The sequence below is a fragment of the Leptonychotes weddellii genome, chromosome 14 (assembly GCF_054177405.1).
Source record: "Leptonychotes weddellii isolate Sample4059 chromosome 14, ASM5417740v2, whole genome shotgun sequence".
Taxonomy (NCBI): Eukaryota; Metazoa; Chordata; class Mammalia; order Carnivora; family Phocidae; genus Leptonychotes; species Leptonychotes weddellii.
In genome coordinates this window covers 29521114-29528922 of record NC_138382.1, presented here as the reverse complement: position 1 = coordinate 29528922, position 7809 = coordinate 29521114, and positions in this window count along the sequence as shown.

The window sequence follows — 7809 nt, the reverse complement described above, 5'->3', positions numbered from 1 at the left end:
GCTCAGGTCATGATCCCAGGGTCCTGGGATTGAGCCCCGCATCGGGCTCCCTGCTCCGCGGGAAGCCTGTTTCTCCCTCTCCCCCTCCCCCTGCTTGTGATCCTGCTCTCACTGTGTCTCTCTCTGTCAAATAAATAAATAAAATCTTTAAAAAAAAAAAAAAATTTAAAAGTAGGTGTATATTAGTTAACGGTATTTGTTACCATTTATTATGGTGAATATATTATTTGTTTATCTACTTCACATATAATTTTTATTATGGTAGGTTTATGATAGTTATTTTTCATATAATATGCTCATATTAGTCATTCTGTAATGTACTTTTTACATTAGTTCATGTTATTTTAAGTGATCTATCTTATTTATTCACTTACATATTAATTACTTATATTAAGTGCACATGTATATACCTTTATGTTTTATTCTTGTGTTGTAGTCATTATGCATCTGAACTGAGATGTGAGCTGGGGGCATTCTGATCCTCAGAGTAAGCATTGGACACAATTCCAGTTTTTCAGCTATAGGAGTCTAGAGACTCTATGTTTACTGCACTTTCTTTAATTGCCCAGTGGGTTTCTTCAAATTTCCTTAGTCTCTCTGACACCTTTGAGCGCTGTTTCAGTTCCCCTGTGTCATCTGGATATAAACCTTCACCCCTTTAGTGATGTACTCTTCTCCTACCCAAATCTTTCTGTACCATGCATGTTCTACTTTATCAACCTTACCAGCACGGGCTCTGTGTAAGAGACTTTAAATTCTTTGCCACATGGACTTCTCCCTGGACTGCCTGAATGTCCCTAGACCATGGCAGCTGGCTGCCTCTAGTGTAACTAATGAGAGAGAGACAAAGACAGAGACAGAATGAGAAACACACACACACAAACACACAGAATGTCAAAGGGAGAAGCCATAGACTCTTATTACCTAATCTTGTAAGTGACAATATTATCACTTCTGCTGAACTCTATTGGTCACATAGACAAATGGAGGGTCTTTCACAAGAGCATGAACACCAGGAGGAAGGCATCACTGGGGGCTATCTTAGAGGTTGCTTGCTACAATCTGGCCTCTGGACCCCAGGGATGTGACTCACATGTATAGAATATCCTCAGTATACTTACCTCCTCTCACAGGTACAAGAGGCAGAAGAATCATGATCTGCTACAAATCTACTGTCATGGTGTGGGCTTCTACTTACCTTATTTCTTATTCATTTCCACTCCCCCTCCCACCTCCTTACATGCACACATACACTTTCTCTCAAAATCAACCAGCAAATTGCTCTCTTCATTTGAACAAACAGAGCTGTGTGTGTTACAGATCAGCTAAGGTCTTGATTTCTACTCCAAGTAGACTCACCACAGGTAGCTTTCTTCTTAAGAGGAGGTCTAGCTATAAAAGGAGTTTGATTTCATCTCAGTTTATTTGACTCTTTCATTCCCATATTTAACATAGTGCCCATATATGGTAGGTAAGGGTTTGCTAAATTGAAACAAATAATTATTTCCAAGATAGTAATATATACTTAAGTATATATACTTTGTAAATATGTTTATTACATCATATTCAACAATCAAGGCAGACTGAGTCAACATATAAAATGATGAGAAGCTAGGAAAACTCTTAACTGTAATAGGTCAATAATACATTAGAATGGAGTGGTTGTAAACATTTTGTTGCAGGGATCCGTAATTTCTGAAAAGTCTCATGTAATGTCCATTCTTCCATATACAGATTTTTTTAATTTTCAATGCTCTATAAATAAATAATAAGTTAGTTTCAATAATATACAGAATAGGCACCAAATTACCAAATGTCTTAAGAGTAAGCATTCTCCATCTCTTCAACAAATAGTGTTGGGAAAATTGGACAGCCACATGCAGAAAAATGAAATTGGACCATTTCCTTACACCACACACAAAAACAGACTCAAAATGGTTGAAAGACCTAAATGTGAGACAGGAATCCATCAAAATCCTAGAGGAGAACACAGGCAGCAACCTCTGTGACCTTGGACATGGCAACTTCTTGTTAGACACATCTCCAAAGGCAAGGGGGCGGGAAACAAAGACAAAAATGAATGACTGGGACTTCATCAAGATAAAAATCTTCTGCAGAGGGGCGCCTGGGTGGCTCAGTCGTTAAGTGTCTGCCTTTGGCTCAGGTCATGGTCCCAGGGTTCTGGGATCGAGCCCCGTGTCGGGCTCTCTGCTCTGCGGGAGGCCTGCTTCTCTCTCTCCCACTCCCCCTGCTTGTGTTCTCTCTCTCGCTGTGTCTCTCTCTGTCAAATAAATAAATAAAATCTTAAAAAAAAAAAAATCTTCTGCAGAGCAAAGGAAACTATCAACAAAACCAAAAGACAACCAACAGAATGGAAGAAGATATTTGCAAATGACATATCAGTTAAAGGGTTAGTATCCAAGATCTATAAAGGACTTATCAAACCAACACCCAAAAAACAAAAAATCCAGTCAAGAAATGGGCAGAAGACATGAACAGACATTTATCCAAAGAAGACATCCAAATGGCCAACAGACACATGAAAAAGTGCTCAACATTACTTGGCATCAGGGAAATACAAATCAAAACCACAATGAGATACCACCTTACACCAGTTAGAATGGCAAAAATTGACAAGGCAAGAAACAACAAATGTTGGAGAGGTTGTGGAGAAAGGGGAACCCTCTTACACTGTTGGTGGGAATGCAAGCTTGTGCAGCCACTCTGGAAAACAGTATGGAAGTTCCTCAAAAAGTTGAAAATAGAGCTACCTTATGACCCAGGAGTTGCACTACCGATACAATATATATGATCCAAAAGGGTAGTAGATACAAATGTAGTGATCCAAAGGGGTACCTGCACTCCAGGGTTTATAGTAGCAATGTCCACAATAGCCAAACTATAGAAAGAATCCACATGTCCATCGACAGAAGAATGGACAAAGAAGATGTGATATATATATATACAATGGAATATTACACAGCCATCAAAAAATGAAATCTTGCTTTTTCAATGATACAGATGGAACTAGAGGGCATTATGCTAAGTGAAATAAGTCAATCAGAGAAAGACAATTATCATATGATCGCACTGATATGTGGAATTTGGGAAACAAGACAGAGGATCATAGGGGAAGAGAGGAAAAAATGAAGCAAGACGAAACCAGAGAGGGAGACAACCATAAAAGACTCTTAATCATAGGAAACAAACTGAGGGTTGCTGGAGGGGAGAGGGGTGGAGGGATGGGGTAACTGGGTGATGGACATTGGGGAGGGTGTGTGTTGTAACGAGCACTGGGTATTACATAAGACTGATGAATCACAAACCTGTATCCATGAAACAAATAATGTATTATATGTTAATTAATTGAATTAAAATAAAAATAAAAAGAGTAAGCATTCCCAGTTTTAACTGCTGATCACTAATAGAAATGTTTTCAATGATGAATGCTGCCTCAATATTTTTTTACTCTATTTTGTACAGTCTTTCATCACTATAGTGATTTTAAATGCACAACACAGTAATGTGTAGTTGGTGAGATGTCAGCCCAACACACAACATAATCTTCCCCTTATCATCTCTTACTTGTAAATATGGTCTCTATTATTCCAGTGTAGTTTTGATTTTTAGATTATAATTACCTGTATTTCCATGTTACAAGAATTATGCAAGTATCCTCCAAAAAGTGTGAATGAGAAGGTTGTGATCAGATACAATGTACTGCATATTTAAGTTAGCTTTAGCAAAATTGTGAAGTAGTAGATCTTCCACACATCCCCATCCTTATTTATTTATTTATTTATTTATATTTATTTATTTGACAGAAAGAGAGCGCACAAGTAGGCAGAGGGGCAGGCAGAGAGAGAGGGAGAAGCAGGCTCCTGGCTGAGCAGAGAGCCCAACATCAGGTTCGATCCGAGGACCCGAGCATCATGACCTGAGCCGAAGGCAGACTTAACCTAATGAGCCATATCATTCGGTTAAGCCATATCATTCGGAATGTTTAAGAGCACAGAAAGTTCCTCTTGACATACCTCCTACATAAGCATTTCTATTCAGTTATATATATCAGATATCCAATTATGAAGATTTTGAGATATGAAGAAATTGTGTAATAAATCATATCCTTCTCTATATAGTTATATAAGAATGGGAGTGTTTAGTGTATAATAGTACCTAAGTATGTGGGAGTCAGTCCTGAATTTGAGAGCAGGAAAGCCTTTCAAGAGTCCCTAATATATAGATTTTTTTTTTTTTGAAAGAGAGAGAGTGAATGCATGAGCATAGGTGGGGGAGGGGCAGAGGGAGATGGAGAGAGAGACTCTAAAGCAGACTCCATATCCAGTGCAGAGCTCCACATGGAGCTTGATCTCACAACCCTGAGATCATGACCTAAGCCTAAGTCAAGAGTTGGATGCTTAACGGACTGAGCCACCCAGGAGCCCCTAAAATATAGAATGTTTTAAAGATTGAAAATAATAGCTAATATTTATTGAGCACTTAACAGTATAGGCTTTATGCTAAATGTTTAAATGTTCTTATTTTATCTTTTATAAATGCTTTGAATTAGTACCATTTTTTCTTTTCTCCAGAGAAAGAATCTGATGCATAAGTAAGTCATGCTAGGCCATTGAGCTCTTAAGGGACGGAACTGGGAGTTGAACCTGTTCATCTTTTACCTCAGAGCTTTGATGCTTTAAACACTGTTACTAACACCAGATGACCAAAATGAAAACACAGGAATTGTTTTTTTCTTGAGATTTGCCTTATTCCTTCTCTCTCTTTCCCTCTTAAACAGTGCTGCAAGTCTTCTACGACCTCCCCTGTAGCCCAGCCTCCAACAAATGCATTTCTTGTTCTTGTTTTGTGCTGCTTGACATTACTATCACCTCTTACTTCCTTTTCCTGAATTTGATGCTGGCGTATAGAGCTTTAAGGGATCTATTCTTTCCTTTCTTTTCTGAATGTTCTCTGCTTTCAGTTTCCACTTTCCTAAGAAGTGCTGACCTACTTTGTACAATCCTTTATAAAGAAAGGTCTGGGAGTCTTGTTTCCCAGACTGCTTCAATTTTCATTTCCAGCTCCTCTGCCTACCTTAAAGTCTGATTTGGCTCCAATGAGATGATATATCTGCTCTCTGTAGTTCCAGTTTATTTTTGTTTTTTCTTGCAGTTTTATCTTAGTATAATACATTTTATTGTTTAGATGTATTGTTACTTTTACTATTTCTGTCAATTCAGGACAGATTTACTGGATGGGATTTTATTTATAATCAGTTAATATTTTCTCCTATTTTGCATTTTGCAGCCATGTCCATTACAGAAAACAGATCTTTGCAGACACTGCAGTACAGTTCTGCAGATATTTGAGTGACACCTATGTGTGTGCATCGTGTTTAGAAATGCCAGGTAGACATTGATACCTGACCTTAAGAAACCTACAGTTAAGTAGGAAACATATATTTCAGATGAACTATAGACAAAACATACTGTTATCATTGCTATAAGGAGAAGATAAATCTGACCTATGCTGATAGGGGAAGGTTGATAAAGAAGTGGGCTTTGTGGGTGCCTGGGTGCTCAGTTGGTTAAGCGACTGCCTTCAGCTCAGGTCATGATCCTGGAGTCCTGGGATCGAGTCCCGCATCGGGCTCCCTGCTCAGCAGGGAGTCTGCTTCTCCCTCTGACCCTCCCCCCTCTCATGTGCTCTCTCTCTCTCATTCTCTCTCTGTCAAATAATAAATAAAAAAACAAACAAAAAAAAATTAAAGTTTATACAAGAGGAATGGAGAACCATTGAAAATATTAGAAATCTACAAATATCCTTATCAAAATCCCAACCTAAATCAAAATACACATAAATACGCCAAGTTTAAATTAATTTTCAGCAATATTATTTGTAAGTGAATATAGCAGAAAAGTCATACTGCCAAAGAATAGTAGATATTTTTCTAAAACTTTGTGGTTACCTTCACTAAACATGCCATAATCATGATTTTTATTATCAAATAATGCTTTAACTTAGTTAAGTTTTTTTCTACGATGATGGCCTTTTGACCTAGCAAGAAATGATTATTAATAATTATTATTAATAGTACCAAAAATCCAGTCAATTTAGCTGATTCAAAGCAGGACACTAGAGTTGGAGGGGTTGTGCACAAGTGACATCACACATGCACAATAGATAAATTTGCTTCTGAAAAGACTATTGTTAAGACCAATATGATGTATTGGGGTGCCTGGGTGGCTCAGTTGGTTAAACATCCGGCTCTTGATTTTGGTTCAGTTCATGATCTCAGGGTTGTGAGATTGAGCTCCACATTGGGTTCTGTGCTGGGCGTGGAGCCTGCTTAAGACTTTCTTCTCTCCCTGTCCCTCTGCTCCTTCCCCATCTCTCTCTTTCTCTTAAAAAAAAAAAAAGTGTAAAAAAAGAAAAGACTAATATGATGTACCAACTTCTTCATAGCCCAGAAAATTGTTTGAAATGTGTTTCTGGGGCAACTTTGGAACCAGAGATGCAAACTTGGGTCTTAGCATTCTTTTGATAGTTGAATCCTTAGGAATGGGTGAGAGAGAAGACAATGGAGGAGAGCCCCACAAAAGACAAATAAAAGGATTAGATAAGTAAGACAAAAACGAAGAAAAAAAGAACAAAATTCAAAGAGACAATAATTTCAAGTGTAGAGAGTAATCAACCATGTTGATTGTTTTACAGATATCAGTAGGAACAGCAGTGAAAGTAGAATATTAGATTTGGAAAATAAGAGGTCATTGGAGGGAATACCCACCATTTGCATCAATATGGATGGAAATGGAGGGGATTATGCTAAGTGAAATAAGTCAAGCAGAGAAAGACAATTATCATATGGTTTCACTCATATGTGGAATGTAAGGAATAGCATGGAGGACCATAAGGGAAAGGAGGGAAAACTGAATGGGAAGAAATCAGAGAGGGAGATGAACCATGAGAGACTCTGGACTCCAGGAAACAAACTGAGGGTTACAGAAAGGAGGGGGGTGGAGGGATGGGGTAGCCCAGTGATGGGTATTAAGGGGGGCACGGGTTGTGATGAGAACTGGGTGTTACATGCAACTAATGAATCATTGAACACTACATCAAAAACTAATGATGTACTACACAAAGGCTAACTGAACATAATAAAAAAAATAAAATTAAAAAAAGGGGGAAAAAGAGGTCATTGGAGACTTAAGAAGGACACTAAACATATTTTAATGATTCAAGAAAGGATTCTTGAAGTGCTCTTGAATAATCTGCACATTCCATTAGTATGCATGGACTTTGTGAAGTCTGCCAATCATAATTAGGTGCTAGTGCAACAAAAATAATCCATAAACAAAGCAAGATGAGTATCACCAAAGAAGTAGACTTTTAAATTCACACACAAACAAGAAACAGAAATGTTCAATCATTCTTTGTATGAATTCATATCAAGAGAGTTGAAAGAGATTATTTATTATATTAGAAAGTATTTTTGCTACCTTTCTTGATATTAGCTATTATTTTATCTTCATGTATGCCTTATTTTTTTGTGTATCCAAAGTCAATTTATGCACTTTAAACTACTACAGGTGTCCTATGTTGATGATAGTGTCCACAGAGACCCTCTAATTTAGCTTTATGTTTATATACAAAACATTGAGAGTGTGGCTTTTATTTTCAAGTAATCAATAAGAGAGCATATGATATTTTCCAAGTGAATTAAGTACTATTACCTCTTTCAAAAAATTGAAGTTTGCCAAGAGCTAAAGCAGCTGAAAAACAGTTTGAGAAGGCTGCAAAACATGGGCT